Raw genomic sequence first — 23,491 nt, 5'->3', positions numbered from 1 at the left:
TTGTGTGCCTTAATCGCAAAATAATTTTTTTTTTGGCAACTTTTAAAAATGATCTGTCGAGTTGCTATATATTGTTTTATAAGCACATTTCTCAGTACATTTCTTTGTTGGTATTGAAAATTGCAACATTACCTAGAGGCAATTTGGCTGAGTATTAGTGTTGGGGATGAACATTTTATATCAGGGTCATTTTGACCAAAATTAGCACGTCATTATAGTCACAATATTGTTAAATGTGCTCAAAAAGTACTCGTACACACAACACAAAAATAGACACACTGTTAGAAAAGCCATATTTTGCATTCGTTGTGTTTCTTATGCTTCACAGATAGTGTTTAGTCTTACTTTTATTGTATTAAATATTGGTTTGTACTGTAACACTAATTTATTTAAATGAAAAATATACATTAAAAACTACCTATCAATAGATAGGATTCGGTGCCAATCCCTAGTGGAGCCTCGATTTACGAACTTAATTGTTCTTGAACATGGTTTGTAAACCAAAATGTTGGTATAGTAAAAAAGAGTTCCCCATAAAAAACTATGTAAATATGAATATTTGGTTCTATCCTTGAAAAAAAGTCCCTATTTTAGTTTAAAAAAGCACTTTGAAAACACAATACCGCGATCGATTGATCTCTATATCGATAGATGTCTATATAGATAAATATCTAGATAGATATCTAGCTATCTACCTATATATCTATATAGATAGATATCTAGCTATCTACCTATCGATATATATATATATTATATATATATATATATAATATATATATAGATGTATATATCAATAGATAGATAGATATATTGATAGATAGATGTATATATAGATATCTATATATTTATCCTTCATCTGCTTGTGTCCCGGTAGAGCCTTTTTCTTGCCATGATATGGGTCCGTTGTGGCATCTTTTTTCCAAAAAAGTCCGGTCTCATCACAATCCAAGACTTGCAGCCGGTACAAAGCCCCCTTTGTCAATAAAATCCTTGAAGTCAGTGTTTTATAAACTCCTTTGTCGGAGCCTTGCACTTTCTATTCGTCATTTTGAAGATACTTAAAGGCTTACTGAAAGCCACTACTACGACCACGCAGTCTGATAGTTTATATATCAATGATTGAAATCTTAACATTGCAACACATGCCAATACGGCCGGGTTAACTTATAAAGTGCAATTTTAAATTTCCCGGGAACTTCCGGTTCAAAACGCCTTTGGAGGATGACGTATGCGCGTGACGTCGCGAGGTCCACGGAAGTGTTTGGACCCTATTGGACACTCTGTTTTCTTTGACAAAATTCCACAGTATTCTGGACATCTGTGTTGGTGAATCTTTTGCAATTTGTTTAATGAACAATGGAGGCTGCAAAGAAGAACGTTTGTAGGTGGGACGGTGTATTAGCGGCTGGCTGTAGCAACACAACAAGGAGGACTTTGTTGGACAGCAGACGCTAGCGCCGGCGACCTCACCTTGACTTCCTACGTCTCCGGGCTGACGACCGCATCGTCGATCGCTGGAACGCAGGTGAGCACAAGGTGTCAATGAGCAGATGAGGGCTGGCTGGCGTAGGTGGAGCGCTAAAGTTTTTATCATAGCTCGGACGAGGTCCCGTTGCTAAGTTAGCGTCGTTAGCAACAGCATTGCCAGGCTTCGACAGGCGGCACAGCATTAACCGTGTATTTACATGTCCAGTGTTTGGTTTGGTGTCTCCTGATAGTAGTATTGTTGATCTTCTGTCTATCCTTCCAGTCAGGGATTTATTTATTTTGTTTCTATCTGCATTTGAGACAGATGCTATCACGTTAGCTCATGCTAAAGAGCTTCGTCGATGTATTGTCGTGGAGATAAAAGTCACTGTGAATGTCCATTTCGCCTTCTCGACTCTCATTTTCAAGAGGATATAGTATCCGAGGTGGTTTAAAATACAAATCCGTGATCCACAATAGAAAAAGGAGAGAGTGTGGAATCCAATGAGCCAGCTTGTACCTAAGTTACGGTCAGAGCGAAAAAAGATATCTCTTGAACTGCATTCTAGTCCGTCACTCTAACGTTCCTCATCCACAATCTTTCATCCTCGCTCAAATTAATGGGGTAATCGTCGCTTTCTCGCTCCGAATATCTCTCGCTCCATGTAAACAACGGGGAATTGTGAGCAGCTCTACCGCTTGTGACGTCACGCTACTTCCGGTAGGGGCAAGGTTTTTTTTTTTTATCAGCGAGCAAAAGTTGCGAACTTTATCGTCGATTTTCTCTACTAAATCCTTTCAGCAAAAATATGGCAATATCGCGAAATGATCAAGTATGACACATAGAATGGATCTGCTATTCCCGTTTAAATAAAAAAAATTCATTTCAGTAGGCCTTTAACTCATTTGGCAAAGTCAGCAGCCATATAAACGTCCTTTTTTTGGAGCCATTATTAATCCTGTAGGATAGGCCATATTGCATATTGTGTTGTTTTTGTATATTGTGTGTTTTTTTATTTAAAAAAAAAAAAGCAAAGCACCTTAGGGAAGCAACCTAAATTTCGTTGGACGTGTACCTGTACATGCACAATGACAATAAAGATCATTCATTCATTCATTAATAATGGCTCCATGAGGTACTACTATCATACATGGAGCTGTAAAAATTACACCGGTTAGGATACATTGTAGTCGTCTACACCATGCAGATACAATAGCTCCTAATGAATGATGCAAATCAAGTTTACATGAGTTCCAGTGTAGTTGTTGCACAGTAAAAAAAGGGGTTTTGGGGGCGTGGTGGGGTGGGCGTACAGTGCCACCTTAACACAGGGCAACAACAATGCCCCTCACAAGGAGGGGTCGGAGGGGCAGGGCGGAGGGCGGACAATACTGATCTCTCTCTGCGCCTGATCACATGACTAACATTACAGCGGAGACAAGGCCGCAGTCTTACTTGAGGCCACACAGGAGCCCTTCAACACACTGGAGCTTGCATCAGTGTGTGATTGCACAATGCTCCTCAGCAGCTGCACGAGTTAGCATCCTCCGTCCTTCCCGTAAGACACATGTGAACACTGCACGACTTCATTATGTGGGTCAATCCACGCTCAAAAATCACTCTTAAGGGGTTAAACCAGGGGTGTCCAAAGTCCGGCTCGGGGGCCGTTTGTGGCCCGGAGTTACTTTTTTAACAGCCGCCTCATAGTCGTCAGCATTCTAATATTAGCATGCTAGCTTTTTTTGCCAATTTTGCAGATATTTTATTGACGAATGACACCTGTTAGCATGCTAACGTAGTATTCTAGCTATTTGTTAAGCTACATTTTTAACTCGGTCATATTTCATGCTTGATCAACGCTAACATTGACACCATTTTTTCAGGTACACAGCATAGAGTCATTTTTTTAGTACTTGACGCATGTGAGTTAGCATCCGTTATCATTCCCATAAAACATTTCTTAATGTGGGTCATTCGCAAAAATCATACTTAAGAGTTTAAACCAGGGGTGTCCAAAGTCCGGCTCGGGGGCCATTTGCGGCCCGGAGTTACTTTTTTAACAGCCCGCCGCATAGTCGTCAGCATTCTAATATTAGCATGCCAGCTTTTTTTTGCTAATTTTGCAGGTATTTTATTGACGAATGACTCCTGTTAGCATGCTAACGTAAGTATTCTAGCTATTTGTTAAGCTACATTTAGGTATTTTATTGACGAATGACACCTGTTAGCTAGAATACTTACGTTAGCATGCTATTTGTTAAGCTACATTTTTAACTCGGTCATATTTTCATGCTTGATCGACGCTAACATTGACACAATTTTTTCAGGTACACAACATACACGGCTCGGGGGCCATTTGCGGCCCGTAGTTACTTTTTTTTAACAGCCCGCCGCATAGTCGTCAGCATTCTAATATTAGCATTTTTTTGGCTAATTTTGCAGTTATTTTATTGACGAATGACAACCTGTTAGCATGCTAACGTAAGTATTCTAGCTATTTGTTAAGCTACATTTTTAACTTGGTCATATTTTGATACTTGCTTAACGCTAACATTGACACAATTTTTCCAGGTACACACCATAGAGTCATTTTTAAGTACTTGACGCATGTGAGTTAGCATTCGTTATCATTCCCATAAAACACTTCTTAAAGTGGGTCATTCTCAAAAATCATACTTAAGAGTTTAAACCAGGGGTGTCCAAAGTCCGGCTCGGGGGCCGTTTGCGGCCCGTAGTTATTTTTTTTAACAGCCCGCCGCATAGTCGTCAGCATTCTAATATTAGCATTTTTTTGGCTAATTTTGCAGGTATTTTATTGACGAATGACACCTGTTAGCATGCTAACGTAAGTATTATAGCTATTTGTTAAGCTAAATTTTTGACTGTCATATTTTGATACTTGATCAACGCTAACATTGACACAATTTTTTCAGGTACACACCATAGAGTCATTTTTTAGTACTTGACGCATGTGAGTTAGCATTCGCCATCCTTCCCATTAAACACTTCTTAATGTGACTCATTCGTAAATATCATACTTAAGACATTAAACCAGGGGTGTCCAAAGTCCGGCTCGGGGGCCGTTTGCGGCCCGTAGTTACTTTTTTTAACAGCCCGCCGCATAGTCGTCAGCATTCTAATATTAGCATTTTTTGGCTAATTTTGCAGGTATTTTATTGACGAATGACACCTGTTAGCTAGAATACTTACGTTAGCATGCTATTTGTTAAGCTACATTTTTAACTCGGTCATATTTTCATGCTTGATCGACGCTAACATTGACACAATTTTTTCAGGTACACAACATAGTCATTTTTTAGTACTTGATGCATGTGAGTTAGCATTCGCCATCATTCCCATAAAACACTTCTTAATGTGGTTCATTCGTAAAAATCATACTTAAGAGTTTAAACCAGGGGTGTCCAAAGTCCGGCTCGGGGGCCATTTTGCGGCCCCGAGTTACTTTTTTAACAGCCCGCCGCATAGTCGTCAGGATTCTAATAATAGAATGCTAGCTTTTTTTTTTGTGCTAATTTTGCAGTTATTTTATTGACGAATGACAACCTGTTAGCATGCTAACGTAAGTATTCTAGCTATTTGTTAAGCTACATTTTTAACTTGGTCATATTTTGATACTTGCTTAACGCTAACATTGACACAATTTTTCCAGGTACACAGCATAGTCATTTTTAAGTACTTGACGCATGTGAGTTAGCATTCGTTATCATTCCCATAAAACACTTCTTAATGTGGGTCATTCGCAAAAATCATACTTAAGAGTTTAAACCAGGGGTGTCCAAAGTCCGGCTCGGGGGCCATTTGCGGCCCGGAGTTACTTTTTAACAGCCCGCCGCATAGTCGTCAGCATTCTAATATTAGCATTTTTTGGCTAATTTTGCAGGTATTTTATTGACGAATGACACCTGTTAGCATGCTAACGTAAGTATTATAGCTATTTGTTAAGCTAAATTTTTGACTCTGTCATATTTTGATACTTGATCAACGCTAACATTGACAATTTTTCAGGTACACACCATAGAGTAATTTTTTAGTACTTGACGCATGTGAGTTAGCATTCGCCATCATTCCCATTAAACACTTCTTAATGTGACTCATTTGTAAAAATCATACTTAAGAGTTTAAACCAGGGGTGTCCAAAGTCCGGCTCGGGGGCCATTTGCGGCCCGTAGTTACTTATTTAACAGCCCACCGCATAGTCGTCAGCATTCTAATATTAGAATGTTAGGTTTTTTGGCTAATTTTGCAGGTATTTTATTGACGAATGACACCTTTTAGCATGCTAACGTATGTATTCTAGCTATTTGTTAAGCTACATTTTTAACTCGGCCATATTTTGATACTTGCTCAACGCTAACATTGATACAATTTTTCCAGGTTCACACCATAGAGTCATTTTTTAGAACTTGACGCATGTGAGTTAGCATTCGCCATCATTCCCATAAAACATTTCTTAATGTGGGTCATTCGCAAAAATCATACTTAAGAGTTTAAACCAGGGGTGTCCAAAGTCCGGCTCGGGGGCCATTTGCGGCCCGGAGTTACTTTTTTAACAGCCCGCCGCATAGTCGTCAGCATTCTAATATTAGCATGCTAGCTTTTTTTTGCTAATTTTGCAGGTATTTTATTGACGAATGACTCCTGTTAGCATGCTAACGTAAGTATTCTAGCTATTTGTTAAGCTACATTTAGGTATTTTATTGACGAATGACACTTGTTAGCTAGAATACTTACGTTAGCATGCTATTTGTTAAGCTACATTTTTAACTCGGTCATATTTTCATGCTTGATCGACGCTAACATTGACACAATTTTTTCAGGTACACAACATAGTCATTTTTTAGTACTTGATGCATGTGAGTTAGCATTCGCCATCATTCCCATAAAACACTTCTTAATGTGGGTCATTCGTAAAAATCATACTTAAGAGTTTAAACCAGGGGTGTCCAAAGTCCGGCTCGGGGGCCATTTGCGGCCCGTAGTTACTTTTTTTAACAGCCCGCCGCATAGTCGTCAGCATTCTAATATTAGCATTTTTTTGGCTAATTTTGCAGGTATTTTATTGACGAATGACACCTGTTAGCATGCTAACGTAAGTATTATAGCTATTTGTTAAGCTACATTTTTGACTCTGTCATATTTTGATACTTGATCAACGCTAACATTGACACAATTTTTTCAGGTACACACCATAGAGTCATTTTTTAGTACTTGACGCATGTGAGTTAGCATTCGCCATCATTCCCATTAAACACTTCTTAATGTGACTCATTCGTAAAAATCATACTTAAGAGATTAAACCAGGGGTGTCCAAAGTCCGGCTCGGGGGCCGTTTGCGGCCCGTAGTTACTTTTTTAACAGCCCGCCGCATAGTCGTCAGCATTCTAATATTAGCATTTTTTGGCTAATTTTGCAGGTATTTTATTGACGAATGACACCTGTTAGCTAGAATACTTACGTTAGCATGCTATTTGTTAAGCTACATTTTTAACTCGGTCATATTTTGATGCTTGATCAAGGCTAACATTGACACAATTTTTTCAGGTACACACCATAGAGTCATTTTTAAGTACTTGACGCATGTGAGTTAGCATTCGCCATCATTCCCATAAAACACTTATTAATGTGGGTCATTCGTAAAAATCATACTTAAGAGTTTAAACCAGGGGTGTCCAAAGTCCGGCTCGGGGGCCATTTGCGGCCCGTAGTTACTTATTTAACAGCCCACCGCATAGTCGTCAGCATTCTAATATTAGAATGTTAGGTTTTTTGGCTAATTTTGCAGGTATTTTATTGACGAATAACACCTTTTAGCATGCTAACGTATGTATTCTAGCTATTTGTTAAGCTACATTTTTAACTAGGTCATATTTTCATGCTTGATCAACGCTAACATTGACACAATTTTATCAGGTACACAACATAGAGTAATTTTTTAGTACTTGACGCATGTGAATTAGCATTCGCCAACATTCCCATAAAACACTTCCTAATGTGGGTCATTCGTAAAAATCATACTTAAGAGTTTAAACCAGGGGTGTCCAAAGTCCGGCTGGCGGCACATGCATTAGCATTCTAATATTGGTATGCTAGCTATTTTGCTAATTTTACAAGTAAACACCTCAGCGTCAAATATTTGGTTAGTTATATCCCATTAGCATGCCAACGTTGGTATGCTAGCCAATGTTAGCATGCTAACAATTTAAACTAATTTTTCCTGGTACACATCTCAAGAGTAGTATATTGCAATACTTGAAGCATGTTACAACAAGTATCCTCTATCATTACCATAAAACACATGTACACACTGCGCTACTTTATAACGTGGGTCAAAAATTATACTAAAAGAGTTTAAACCAGGGGTGTCCAAAGTGCGGCTCGTAACAATTTTTTTAGCGGCCCCGCGGCACTGGCGTTAGCATTCTAAAATGGGCATGCTAGCTTTTTTTGCTAATTTTGTAAGTATACACCTCAATGATACCTGTTAGCATGTTAATGTTAATATGCTTGCCGGCACCCCCGCAACCCCGAAAGGGACAAGCGGTAGAAAATGGATGGATGGTAGCTTTTTCAGCTAATTTTAAAAGATATACACATCCGTCGTATTTTGGCACTGCCTTTGCGTGCCGGCCCAATCACATAATATCTACGGCTTTTCACACACACAAGTGAATGCAACGCATACTTGATCAACAGCCATGCAGGTCACACCGAGGGTGGCCGTATAAACAACTTTAACACTGTTACAAATATGCGCCACACTGTGAACCCACACCAATGACAAACACATTTCGGGAGAACATCCGCACCGTAACACAACATAAACACAACAGAACAAATACCCAGAACCCCTTGCAGCACTAACTCTTCCGGGACGCTACAATATACACCCCCCCCCCTACCCCCTACCCTCCCACACCTCAACCTCCTCATACTCTCTCAGGGAGAGCATGTCCCAAATTCCAAGCTGCTGTTTTGAGGCATGTTAAAAAAAATAATGCACTTTGTGACTTCAATAATAAATATGGCAGTGCCATGTTGGCATTTTTTTTCCATAACTTGACTTGATGTATTTTGGAAAACCTTGTTACATTGTTTAATGCATCCAGCGGGGCATCACAACAAAATTAGGCATAATAATGTGTTAATTCCACGACTATATATATCGGTATCGGTTGACATTGGAATCGGTAATTAAGAGTTGGACAATATCAGAATATCGGCAAAAAAGCCATTATCGGACATCTCTACCCCAAACACAGGTCAAAAGTGGTAAAGGAATGGCTAAATTAGGCTAGAATGAAGGTTTTAGAATGGCCTTCCCAAAGTCCTGACTCAAACGTGTGGACAATGCTGAAGAAAAAAGTCCATGTCAGAAAACCAACACATTTAGCTGAACTGCACCAATTTTGTCAAGAGGAGTGGTCAAAAATTCAAGCAGAAGCTTGTGGATGGCTACCAAAAGCGCCTTATTGCAGTGAAACTTGCCAAGGGACATGTAAGCAAATATTAACATTGCTGTATGTATACTTTTGACCCAGCAGATTTGCTCACATTTTCAGTAGACCCATAATAAATTCATAAAAGAACCAAACTTCATGAACGTTTTTTTGTGACCAACAAGTATGTGCTCCAATCACAAAAAAATAAGAGTTGTAGAAATGATTGGAAACTCAAGACAGCCATGACATTATGTTCTTTACAAGTGTATGTAAACTTTTGACCTTGACTTTTGGTGGCTTTTTCTCTTTTTTTGGTATTTTCCTGTAGCAGTTTCATGTCTTCCTTTGAGCGATATTTCCCGCATCTACTTTGTTTTAGCAATCAAGAATATTTCAGTTGTTTTTATCCTTCTTTTATCCTTTGTGGACGCCGTCTTTGCTCTACAGTAAGTCTTTGCTGTCGTCCAGCATTCTGTTTTTGTTGACTTTGTAGCCAGTTCAGTTTTAGTTTTGTTCTGCATAGTCTTCCCTAAGCTTCAATGCCTTTTCTTAGGGGCACTCACCTTTCGTTTAAGTGACCATGAATTGATTAACGTGGACCCCGACTAAAACAAGTTGAAAAATGTATTTGGGTGTTACCATTTAGTGGTCAATTGTACGGAATATGTACAGTATACATATTCCGTAAATACTGTACATACATAATATACGGAATACTGTGCAATCTACTAATAAAAGTCTCAATCAATCAAAAAAACAGGACAATGACCGCAAACACACATCAAAAGTGGTAAAGGAATGGCTAAATCAGGCTAGAATGAAGGTTTTAGAATGGCCTTCCCAAAGTCCTGACTTAAACGTGTGGACAATGCTGAAGAAACAAGTCCATGTCAGAAAACCAACAAATTTAGCTGAACTGCACCAATTTTGTCAAGAGGAGTGGTCAAAAATTCAACCAGAAGCTTGTGGGTGGCTACCAAAAGCGCCTTATTGCAGTGAAACTTGCCAAGGGACATGTAAGCAAATATTAACATTGCTGTATGTATACTTTTGACCCAGCAGATTTGCTCACATTTTCAGTAGACCCATAATAAATTCATAAAAGAACCAAACTTCAAGAATGTTTTTTGTGACCAACAAGTATGTGCTCCAATCACTCTATCACAAAAAAAAAGAGAGTTGTAGAAATTATTGGAAACTCAAGACAGCCATGACATTATGTTCTTTACAAGTGTATGTCAACTTTTGACCTTGACTTTTGGTGGCTTTTTCTCTTTTTTAGGTATTTTCATGTCTTCCTTTGAGCGATATTTCCCGCATCTACTTTGTTTTAACAATCAAGAATATTTTAATTGTTTTTATCCTTCTTTGTGTGGACATTGTTGATTGTCATGTCATGTACTTTGTGGACGCCGTCTTTGCTCCACAGTAAGTCTTTGCTGTCGTCCAGCATTCTGTTTTTGTTTACTTTGTAGCCAGTTCAAGTTTTACTTTTGTTCTGCATAGCCTTTCCCACCCCCCCCTCCACACCCCTGATTGTAAATAATGTAAATAATTCATTGTGATTATCTTGTGTGATGACTGTATTATGACGATAGTATATATGATAGTATATATCTGTATCATGAATCAATTTAAGTGGACCCCGACTTAAACAAGTTGAAAAACTTATTCGGGTGTTACCATTTAGTGGTCAATTGTACGGAATATGTACTTCACTGTGCAATCTACTAATAAAAGTCTCAATCAATCAATCAATCCCTAAGCTTCAATGTAGGGCTGCAACAACTAATCGATTAAATCGTTTAGTGCTGCAACTAACGATTAATTTGATAATCGATTAACCGGTCGATTATTACTTCGGTTAATCGATTAATAATCGGATAAAAGAGACAAACTACATCTCTATCCTTTCTAGTATTTTTTTTGAAAAAAACAAAACCCAGCATACTGGCACCATACTTATTTTGATTATTGTTTCTCAGCTGTTTGTACATGTTGCAGTTTATAAATAAAGGATTATAAAAAAATAAATAAAATAAAAATAATAAATACAAATAAAAAATTGCCTATGCGCATGCGCACAGCATAGATCCAACGAATCGATGACTAAATTAATCGCCAACTATTTTTATAATCCATTTTAATCGATTAGTTGTTGCAGCCCTAAAATCGATTATAAAAATAGTTGGCGATTAATTTAGTCATTTGGATCTATGCTATGCGCAGAGGCTACTTTTTTTAATTTTTTTATAAACCTTTATTTATAAACTGCAATATTTACAAACAGCTGAGAAACAATAAGTTGGTAGAGTGGCCGTGCCAGCAATCGGAGGGTTGCTGGTTACTGGGGTTCAATCCCCACCTTCTACCATCCTAGTCACGTCCGTTGTGTCCTTGGGCAAGACACTTCACCCTTGCTCCTGATGGCTGCTGGTTAGCGCCTTGCATGGCAGCTCCCGCCATCAGTGTGTGAATGTGTGTGTGAATGTGGAAATACTGTCAAAGCACTTTGAGTACCTTGAAGGTAGAAAAGCGCTATACAAGTATAACCCATTTATCATTTATTTAAAATAAGTATGGTGCCAGTATGCTGTTTTTTTCCCCAATAAAATACTGGAAAGGATAGAAATGTAGTTTGTCTCTTTTATCCGATTATTAATCGATTAATTGAAGTAATAATCGACAGATTAATCGATGATCAAATTAGTCGTTCGTTGCAGCCCTACTTCAATGCCTTTTCTTAGGGGCACTCACCTTTGGTTTAAGTGATCATGAATTGATTAACGTGTACCCCGACTTAAACAGGTTGAAAAACTTATTCGGGTGTTACCATTTAGTGGTCAATTGTACGGAATATGTACTTCACTGTGCAACCTACTAATAAAAGTCTCAATCAATCAATCAATCCCTAAGCTTCAATGTAGGGCTGCAACAACTAATCGATTAAATCGTTTAGTGCCGCAACTAACGATTAATTTGACAATCGATTAACCTGTCGATTATTACTTCGGTTAATCGATTAATAATCGGATAAAAGAGACAAACTACATCTCTATCCTTTCTAGTATTTTTTTTGAAAAAAAAAACCCAGCATACTGGCACCATACTTATTTTGATTATTGTTTCTCAGCTGTTTGTACATGTTGCAGTTTATAAATAAAGGTTTATAAAAAAATAAATAAAATAAAAATAATAAATACAAATAAAAAATTGCCTCTGCGCATAGCATAGATCCAACGAATCGATGACTAAATTAATCGCCAACTATTTTTATAATCAATAGTTGTTGCAGCCCTAAAATCGATTATAAAAATAGTTGGCGATTAATTTAGTCATCGATTCGTTGGATCTATGCTATGCGCAGAGGCTACTTTTTATTTTATTTTTATAAACCTTTATTTATAAACTGCAATATTTACAAACAGCTGAGAAACAATAATCAAAATAAGTATGGTGCCAGTATGCTGTTTTTCCCCCCAATAAAATACTGGAAAGGATAGAAATGTAGTTTGTCTCTTCTATCCGATTATTAATCGATTAATCAAAGTAATAATCGACAGATTAATCGATTATCAAATTAGTCGTTAGTTGCAGCCCTACTTCAATGCCTTTTCTTAGGGGCACTCACCTTTGGTTTAAGTGACCCCGACTTAAACAGGTTGAAAAACTTATTCGGGTGTTACCATTTAGTGGTCAATTGTACGGAATATGTACTGTACTGTGCAATCTACTAATAAAAGTTTCAATCAATCAATCAAAACCAAGGTTGTATGTTGAATTGGTTTTGAAGTTGAAAACTACCAAAAAATGGACCCCACAAGTTTGGTTTAAACCCACTTTGAAGGGTTTTCCAGTACAAGTGCATGGTGTAAATGGGAGTGGCTGCAGGTGGACACTTCTTACCTGTCCGTTGGGAGTCAGGTCGTCTTTGTGGCGCAATTCGAACGACTCTTCCTCCTCTTTCTCCCCATAGTCCCTCCCCAGCAGACTGAAGCCTTGGCGGCAGCACAGCAACCAGCAGACACCTTGCAAAGGCATTCAAATGAGGTTTTAAAGTGCGTCGCCTCGTCGTGTCCAGGTCGGAGGGGTAAGGGGCGGGGGGCGTTCAGTGCGAGTAGCCGGGCAGCCTGCAGGGCGCTGTGCGGGGGCAGCGTGCTCGCCTCCGGGGCAAACTCTCCATAGAGACCCGACGAAGAGAAGGCAGGGGAAGCATGCGACTCTCCCCCCGGGAAACACGCAACAAAGCCCTGGTCCGGAGAGGGGAAAAAAAAAAAAAAAAAGTATTCAAAGGCAATTCCAAAAAAACAACCCCAAAATGTATCAAACTAATCCAGAAACCAAAAAAAAGTGACTTTTTAATGCGTTCATTCGAGTGGACTAAGTGATCTCTGACATGCGTAGAACGTCCGAGTTGCAGTGAAACGCGCCGCAGCTGAAAGCCAACTAAAGTCAGGCCAGTAGCCACGCCCATATGCCTCGCATCTCACATCCCATTGGCTGGGAGCGAACACTCCCCCTCGGCGTCATCCAAAAAAAAAAAGAAAGACACGCCCATTCCACACATCACGTGTGTTGAGGTGACGACGCCGAGCCGAGCCTTCACATCACGGTCGTGGAATGTATATGATCCGTTGACATTTTTTGCTTTTTAAAATCCGTCACAGGTGAGTATTATTTAAAAAAAAAGTCAGGTTTTGATGTTGAATTAAAACAATGTAATTAAAAAAAGGGCACACGTTTACACTACACCAGGGGTCACCAACCTTTTTGAAACCAAGAGCTACTTTTTGGGTACTGATTAATGCGAAGGGCTACCAGTTTGATACACACTTAAATAAATTGCCAGAAATAGCCGAATTTGCTCAATTTACCTTTAACTCTATGTTATTATTAATAATTATGATATTTATCTTTGTGGAAACACTGATCATCTTAATGATTTCTCACAATAAATATATATAGAAACAGATAAATATCAATATGCAACACTTTATTTTTACATTTTCTCTAAGTGCACATTTTTCAAATTGAACATTTTCAAATGATCACTTCTAAGACAGTCTTGTGAAATCACAATATCCCATTTTAACTAGCTAGCCACTAACATTTTTTAACAAATCATGAATTACTTTGCACCATGTTTGTACAAATAACTCATGTAAAATACAAAAGTCAACTCTCAAATTTTTAAATAAATCATGTCACACTTTGAACTGGACACCAAATCTGTTATCTGTTTCTTTGTCAGTTAGTGAAGACCAAGTCTTTAAAATATTTTCTTGGATTTTCAAATTCTATTTGAGTTTTGTCTCTCTTAGAATTAAAAATGTCGAGCAAAGCGAGACCAGCTTGCTAGTAAATAAATACAATTTAAAAAATAGAGGCAGCTCACTGGTAAGTGCTGCTATTTGAGCTATTTTCAGAACAGGCCAGCGGGCTACTCATCTGGGGCCGTACTTATCAAGCTTCTTAGAATTACTCCTAAGAAGTCTGCTAAGAGTTGACTTAAGAGTAAATAAATTCTTCACTGAAAGCTGCACTTAAAAGTTAGTTATCAAGCGTCTTACTCACACTTTCAGCGAAGTGTAGGACCGAATCTTAAGTGTCACACTCAGAGCTGAATTACGACATTACTATGTGCCGTAAACGGAATTTTAGGTGACGTCATTTCTGTGTCCATAGAAATGACCAATCACGGAAGGGAATCCGTTGTCCAAGAATAAAGAAATATCTTGGAAATATTTAAGTGGACAATGGGAGTGTATATTTTGACAATAAACTACAAAATAATACAAAACAAACTAGTCCCCGCCGGCACTCACGCTACCGCTCCCTCTCTTCTATCGCCCACACACTCACTGACGTCACTCACCTCACGGCCACACACATACGCTACTGTCATAACATTTTCTTTCCAATTCATTAATTAGGCAACTAATTTGAAACTGGTGTGGGTGGCTCTATATATACTAGCCCACTGCAGCCACATGCAGAAATCAACAAGGAATCGAAAAGTATTAAATCTGTGACAAAAATAATATCCGCTCTGTCTAAACGATACCGTTTGATCAGCTGCTCGTCATCAAAAAAAACAAAACATTGTTCCGTTCCCTGAACGCTCGCACACGTCTCTCTCGCCTCAGTGCCATCCCCTGCTGGCAACTCCTAACCACTTAAGACACCTCTGAAGGTCTCTTAAATATCGTGGAGAGTAGGAGTGATTCTTAGACTTAAGAACGTTGATAAAAAGCTTTTATTCTTAAGTTTGAGAGTAGGACTAAATTTCGCAAATTCTCAGGACTTAAGTGTAAAATGGCACTCTAAGAAGCTTGATAAGTACGGCCCCTGGTCCTTACGGGCTACCTGGTGCCCGCGGGCACCGCGTTGGTGACCCCTGCACTACACACTACAGCCGGGGTGTCAAACATTGTTTTTTACTAGAGATGTCCGATAATATCGGCCTGCCGAAAATGAACACCAATGAGTTGACTGATGAACATTATCACATAATTTATTCAGAAAATATAAATAACGACAAATGAATGATATATACTAATAACCGCAAAAAAAAATTAAAACATTACGATTTGGACAATTTCAGAATGTGCTTGTTCTATTTTTAAACAAAAACAAAACAATCTGAAGTTGTCTTTATTTTTAAGTTATCGTGCCGTGATTTGACCAGTCCGTCCCACTTGGGAGTAGATTTTTCTCCATGTGGCCCCCGATCTAAAATGAGTTTGACACCCCTGCACTATTGTGTCAAACTCAAGGCCCAGGGGGCCAGCTCTGGCCCGCCACTTCATTTTATATGGCCCCTTGAAAGCTTGGAAATAATATGCATCAATAAAGTACTGTAACTTTTCTTACTAAATGTATTCTTTATTGCTATTTTGGGAGATACAAAAAATGTATGTACTCCATGTAATCGCAAATTATGTTCACTTTAAATTTTGTCTAATTATGCAAAAATATATTATCAAACATTCAAACCATTTTTTAAATATAAATAAATACCAGTAATAATGATTTCAAAGCAAGTTATCCATGAAATTGTGCAATGTAAAAGTAGCAATAGATTTCATGGTCAAATTGTGAAATTGACTGTGATTTTTTACAGCATTTTTCAGTAAATGAAAAAAATCAGTACTTTTTTTTTAACTGTAATAAACTGCGGTGCCGTTTTGGCATTTCCACTGAAAAATATACAGTTGTTGATTTGCGGTAAAAAAACAAACAAAAAAAAAACAATAAAAAACTGGCAGCTCAGGTGCAAAAACATTGCTGTAAAATTGCAGTTTTGTTTATTTACAGTAAAAAAAAACAAATGTAAATTTTACAGTAAAATTCTGGAAACTGAGCTGCCTTTTTTTTTTTTTACCATGAAAACAGCCGTACTGTTTTTCCATTTACAGTAATATACACTACATTTTAAGGTGAAATTAGAGCAACTTACCATATTTTTTTTACATTTTAGTTTAAAAAAAAATCTACTAATAAAATGCATTTAAAATGTTATGTTATAAGCGGCCCTCTGGGGCCAAACATAACTGCGATGTGGCCCTCAGTGAAAACGACTTTCACACCTCTGCACTACACTATACAACATCTTGAGAAAAAAAATCTTTATCACTTACATAAATTTTGATATTTGAGCTGGGGGGTGTATATTGTAGCGTCCCGGAAGAGTTAGTGCTGCAAGGGGTTCTGGGTATTTGTTCTGTTGTGTTTATGTTGTGTTACAGTGCGGATGTTCTCCCGAAATGTGTTTGTCATTCTTGTTTGGTGTGGGTTCATAGTGTGGCGCAAATTTGTAACAGTGTTAAAGTTGTTTATACGGTCACCCTCAGTGTGACCTGTATGGCTGTTGACCAAGTATGCATTGCATTCACTTGTGTGTGTGAAAAGCTGCAGATATTATGTGATTAGGTCGGCATGCAAAGGCAGTGCCTTTAAGGTTTATTGTCGCTCTGTACTTCTCCCTACGTCCGTGTACACCGCAGCGTTTTAAAAGTCATCATTTTACTTTTTGAAACCGATGCCGATAATTTCCGATATTACATTTTAAAGTATTTATCGGCCGATAATATCGGCAGTCCGATATTATCGGACATCTCTAATTATAAGGTGTTGAAAAAAAAATCCTTGAAATACAATGATATCACAAAAAGTAACAAAATGATGTAACAAAAGAAAGCACAACACAATGATATACTGTATCATGACTTGGCATAATTCAATGTGACATAACAGTTGATGTATACATTGTGGTGAAATAATGTGTAACTTTGACTAATATAACGTCACAAGAGATGATATGGGATAGCACTAAAACTGTGGTACGTGTACCACATGATGGTACGCGGGCTCCGTCTGGTGGGGCGCCAAAGACTCACTTAAGTAAATATTGCAATGACGTGACTGGCGCCGTTATCAAAAGTTTTATCAGCCTTCAATGGAAGTCGTTACAATCCGACTACTGTAGGCCGTAGTGGACGCCAAAATAAACAAGACACAGAACGGAACCGTCTTACTCCGTCATTTCTATCCCTCAACACGCGTGGGAACCAAATGTTACAACTATGCTTGCGTTCGCCCTTTCCCAGCCTGCCAGCCAATCAACACGCACATCAAGTAGTCATTTTATTTCACCTAACATTTAAGTATAGTACAGTTTTATTTAACTTCTAAGTACATATTCATTCAATCTTTAAAAAATGTACCGTGATATTTATTTTAGTACAATGTTTATTTAACTTTCATGTGCTATTAATTTAATTACATTTTTTATTCAAGTTCAGTCTTTTAATATTTGTATATTCAGACACAGTGTTACTATTCAAAGACAATGTTACTGTTCAAACTTTGTGTAATGTAGTGTTGTCCCGATAGCAATATTTTAGTACCGGTACCAAAATGTATGTCGATACTTTTCAATACTTTTTCTAAATAAAGGGGACCACAAAAAATTGCTTTATTTTAACAAAAATCTAAGATTTTTGTAAAAGTAAAGCCAATAATATGGCCGATACTGCCTTTTTAACTACTTGGTATTAGAACGACACCCAAATTTTAGTATCGCCCACAACTAATGTAAATCCAATCCAATCCACTTTATTTATATAGCACATTTAAACAACAAGAATGTTTCCAAAGTGCTGCACAGCCATGTTAAAAACAATATTAAAAATATACTCCACAAATGACTGAATAAAAACAAAAAATATACATATAAAACCATATAAAACATATAAAACCAATATAAAAACAATATAAAAATAAATATGATTAAAAACGATTTTAAAGGGTAAAACCAATTAAAACAGTAATACAAATCAAAATTTATATAAAAAAAAAAGAAAAAAAAAAAGTATCCAAACGGAATAATAAATGCATATTTTATGTTGTCCCTATACCAATATTTTGGTACCGGTACCAACATTTTTCGGTACTTTTCGGTACCTGACAAGTTTAAGTATCAGTATCAGCACTGATTTGGCCGATACTGCCTTTGTAACTACTTGGTATTAGATCCGACACCCAAATTTTAGTATCGCCCAAAACTAATGTAAAGTATCAGAACAGAATAATGAATGCGTATTTAGTGTTGTCCCGATACCAATATTTTGGTACCAGTACCAAAATATTTCAGGTACTTTTCGGTACTTTTCTAAATAAAGGGGACCACAAAAAAATGGCATTATTGGCTTTATTTTAACAAAAAATCTTAGGGTACATTAAACATATGTTTCTTATTGCAAGTTTGTCCTTAAATAAAATAGTGAACATACAAGACAACTTGTCTTTTAGTAGTAAGTAAGCAAACAAAGGCTCCTAATTTAGTCTGCTGACTTATGCAGTAACATATTGTGTCATTTTCCATTCTATTATTTTGTCAACATTATTAAGGACAAGTGGTAAAAAATGAATTATTAATCTACTTGTTCATTTACTGTTAATATCTGCTTACTTTCTCTTTTAACATGTTCTATCTACACTTCTGTTAAAATGTAATCTCATCCTGTGAGAAGCCTCCATTTTACTAATGATTTCCAATGTTGCAAAAATGTGTCGAATAAAAATGAAAATATTTTAAATATTTTTGTCAATGAAGATTTGCTTCAGTCTTTGATAGTAGGCTAATACTGCTAAAAAAGACACTTACACCATGTGTTGCCTTCATTATAACACTTTTATAAGGCTTTAATTTTCGCGGCTCCAGACAGATTTGTATTTTAAAAATTTTTTTGGTCCATTATGGCTCTTTCAACATTTTGGGTCGCCGACATCTGTTCTAAACTAACATATGTGTGACATAAAATAATAACACTGAGTGATATAAAATAGCGTAACATTACATTACGTATCTTAATATGTCATAAAATAATAAAATACATAGTAATGTAACAGAATATAATGCAACAACGTACTTATGACTAAACGTGATAAATGGTTATGTATTATTTTGAACATGCATACATATTTACTTTCTCCTTTAAGGCAAGGCAGTACAATGCATTGTATATAGAAATAAATCATAACTTGTTGATTTGTCAGTTCATTTTCATGCTGTTTACATTACTGACAGTGTAAAAAATGTGCTACTGATAAACATTTTTATTTTAAAAAAAATACTGTATGAAAGATTATTCCCTGTGTCGCAGTGCATCTGCACATGCATACTAATCCAAGGAATGTGGAAAACTAATTGCGCATTGAAGGAAGAGTCCACCTGAGTACAATCGTTACACTAAATTATTTGTAGTATTTCCCCATTTAATATACATGTTTCGCATTAAAAACGATATATAATGTATCATTTATTAGTTTTTTTGCTGGGAAAGCCAAAAGTGCTCCCAGCATGCCTTGCAGCACTTGATTTTACAAAAATCCATAATTTCAATAAACCGTACACTGGATTGTTTAGATTGTAGTGTGACACATGTATGATAAATGAATGTAGGGTTATTTCTGGAGATGTCCGATATTATCGGCCGATAAATGCTTTAAAATGTAATATCGGAAATTATCGGTATCGGTTTCAAAAAGTAAAATGTATTACTTTTTAAAACGCCGCTGTACGGAGTGGTACACGGATGTAGGGAGAAGTACAGAGCGCCAACAAACCTTAGAGCAGGGGTCACCAACCTTTTTGAAAGCAAGAGCTACTTCTTGGGTAGTGATTAATGCGAAGGGCTACCAGTTTGATACACACTTAAATAAATTGCCAGAAATAGCCAATTTGCTCAATTTACCTTTAACTTTATGTTATTATTAACACTTTGTTAGAATATATAACAAATTGGACCAAGCTATATTTCTAACAAAGACAAATCATTATTTTTTCTAGATTTTCCAGAACAAAAATTTTAAAATAAATTCAAAAGACTTCGAAATAAGATTTACATTTGATTCTACAGATTTTCTAGATTTGCCAGAATAATTTTTTTGAATTTTAATCATAATAAGTTTGAAGAAATATTTCACAAAAATTATTCGTCGAAAAAACAGAAGCTAAAATGAAGAACTAAATTAAAATGTATTTATTATTCTTTACAATAAAAAAAAAGAATTACTTGAACATTGATTTGAATTGTCAGGAAAGAAGAGGAAGGAATTTAAAAGGTAAAAAGGTATATGTGTTTAAAAATCCTAAAATCATTTTTAAGGTTGTATTTTTTCTCTAAAATTGTCTTTCTGAAAGTTATAAGAAGCAAAGTAAAAAAAATTAATGAATTTATTTGAACAAGTGAAGACCAAGTCTTTAAAATATTTTCTTGGATTTTCAAATTCTATTTGAGTTTTGTCTCTCTTAGAATTAAAAATGTCGGGCAGAGTGAGACCAGCTTGCTAGTAAATAAATACAATATAAAAAATAGAGGCAGCTCACTGGTAAGTGCTGCTATTTGAGCTATTTTTAGAACAGGCCGGCGGGCTACTCATCTGGTCCTTACGGGCTACCTGGTGCCCGCGGGCACCGCGTTGGTGACCCCTGCCTTAGAGGCACTGCCTTAGCGTGCCGGCCCAATCACATAATATCTACGGCTTTTCACACACACAAGGCATACTTGGTCAACAGCCATACAGGTCACACTGAGGGTTGCCGTATAAACAACTTTAACACCGTTACAAATATGCGCCACACTGTGAACCCACACCAAACAAGAATGACAAACACATTTCGGGAGAACATCCGCACCGTAACACAACATAAACACAACAGAACAAATACCCAGAACCCCTTGCAGCACTAACTCTTCCGGGACGCTACAATATACATCCCCCGGTACCCCCTAACCCCCCCTCCCCCCAAACCCCGCCCACCTCAACCTCCTCATGCTCTAGAGCATATCCTACACTCCAAGCTGCAAGTAACTTGAGTTGATTTATTTTGGAAAACCTTGTTACATTGTTTAATGCATCCAGCGGGGCATCCCAACAAAATTAGGCATAATAATGTGTTAATTCCACGACTGTATATGTCGGTATCAGTAATTAAGAGTTGGACAATATCGGATATCGGCAAAAAAGCCATTATCGGACATCTCTAGTTATTTCATGTAACGACTGTACTCACAAGAAAGCTTCCTTCCATGCGCAATTACATTTGAGCGTTCCTTGAAGTCATGCGCATGCGCAGATGCGCCTGAATTCCAAAGAGGAACACGTCTTGCCTTGTTGTCTTTGTTTCCGTGCCGTCTACAACAATGAAATACCCTGGCACTTTGCCCCTACTAGCTTAGGCTCACCGGCGGCGTGCAGCTAAAAGAGGCGTGACTTACAGTCAGAAGGTCTTATCTTTGTCCATGTGATGCTCCCAACCTTGTGGGAACAGTTTGGAGCGGGCCCCTTCCTCTTCCAACATGACTGTGCACCAGTGCACAAAGCAAGGTCCATAAAGACATGGATGGCAGAGTCTGGTGTGGATGAACTTGACTGGCCTGCACAGAGTCCTGACCTGAGCCCGATAGAACACCTTTGGGATGAATTAGAACAGAGACTGAGAGCCAGGCCTTCTCGACCAACATCAGTGTGTGACCTCACCAATGCGCTTTTGGAAGAATGGTGGAAAATTCCTATAAACACACTCCGCAACCTTGTGGACAGCCGTCCCAGAAGAGTTGAAGCTGTAATAGCTGCAAAAGGTGGACCGGCATCATATTGAACCCTATGGGTTAGGAATGGGATGGCACTTCAAGTTCATATGTGAGTCAAGGCAGGTGGCCAAATACTTTTTGCAATATAGTATATATTTGTTATATTGTTTTGCTGTATTTTTCAATTGTTGCTGCTTATTTTATGACCTCAATGCAACTTTTTAAACCCCTTGTTTATTTACATATATTTTTCTGCCATGCCTGAATGTTGGCTTTTATTTTGGCAAATATGTAAACAGTCCTTTTGAGTTACAGGTGAAAAAACATTCAAATTGAGATTTTGTATTGATAGTTTCCACAATAACTGTAAAACTAAGCACACAAATAAGTGCACATACATGTAAGATTCATGTTAAATCAACAAAACAGTTTGGTATAAACTGAAAAAAGCGATGCAGCTATACAGGATAAAAGTTAGCATTTATTCCACTAGCTTAATGCTGACATACAATGGGCGACCCCATTCACAGGCTAACGAATATTAGCATTGCGATCGCCACAAGTAAATGTGGAGACGCGTTCTCTGGAGTGATGAGTCACGCTTTTCCATCTGGCAATCTGATGGACCAGTCTGGGTTTGGAGGTTGCCAGGGGAACGCTACATTTCGTACTGCATTGTGCCGAGTGTGAAATTTAGTGGAGGAGGAATTATGGTGTGGGGTTGTTTTTTCAGGAGTTGGGCTTGGCCCCTTAGTTCCAGTGAAAGGAACTTTGAATGCTCCAGGATACCAAAACTTTTTGGACAATTCCATGGGATGACACTTCAAGTTCATATGTGAGTGAAGGCAAGTGGCCAAATACTTTTGGCTATATAGTGCATATACAGTGATACAGTCTGATAATCCTTCGGCAGAGTAAAGAAAGCACAAATGCAGTGCAAACAAAGTAGAGAATCGGTTAGATCGTGCACACATCAAACATAAAGTACACATGCTGAACATCACACAGTTTGCAGGAAACAAATATTGCGATCTTAAAGGGGAACTGCACTTTTTGGGGGGAATGTTGCCTCTCATTCACAATCCCTACGGAAGACAATAACACATATGTTTTTATTTTTTCATGCATTCAAAAGTTAAGTGAAGTGAATTATATTTAGTAAATTAATTAAAATTAATAGAAATAATTAATATTTAAAATATAATATAATAATAATATATATTATATAATAAGATTAATTAATTAAAAATATGGCAAGCACAAGGCGGCTAACAATGCGGCTAACAATGCGGCTGATGGGAGTACTCTGTTGCGGCCATAAAAAAAACACCCAAAATCCGCTAAAAATACTCCGATTTGCATCTCGTTATCTGAATATTAACCAAGTATTAGCAATAGTGTTATTATAAAGCCGTGATCACAGAGAACTAACTAGCTTATGCTGAGTCATACCAAAGACTATA

General features: G+C 37.4%; 1 protein-coding gene across 1 annotated transcript in view; it reads right to left on the bottom strand.

The window, feature by feature from the left end:
- Positions 1-21,728, bottom strand: part of plekhh3 (pleckstrin homology, MyTH4 and FERM domain containing H3) — a 131,202-nt gene extending 109,474 nt beyond the window's left edge. The window contains exons 1-2 of the mRNA XM_062050029.1: positions 21,714-21,728; positions 12,835-12,956 (exon numbers count right to left, since the gene is read on the bottom strand). The gene's annotated coding sequence lies outside the window, so the exon portion shown is untranslated. The remainder of the gene's footprint in view (positions 1-12,834; positions 12,957-21,713) is intronic.
- Between the last annotated feature and the right edge of the window lie 1,763 nt (positions 21,729-23,491).

The sequence above is a fragment of the Entelurus aequoreus genome, linkage group LG06, assembly GCF_033978785.1.
Source record: "Entelurus aequoreus isolate RoL-2023_Sb linkage group LG06, RoL_Eaeq_v1.1, whole genome shotgun sequence".
Classification (NCBI taxonomy): Eukaryota; Metazoa; Chordata; class Actinopteri; order Syngnathiformes; family Syngnathidae; genus Entelurus; species Entelurus aequoreus.
Note: the sequence above shows the minus strand (reverse complement) of the source record. Positions and strands in the feature narration are given on the sequence as shown.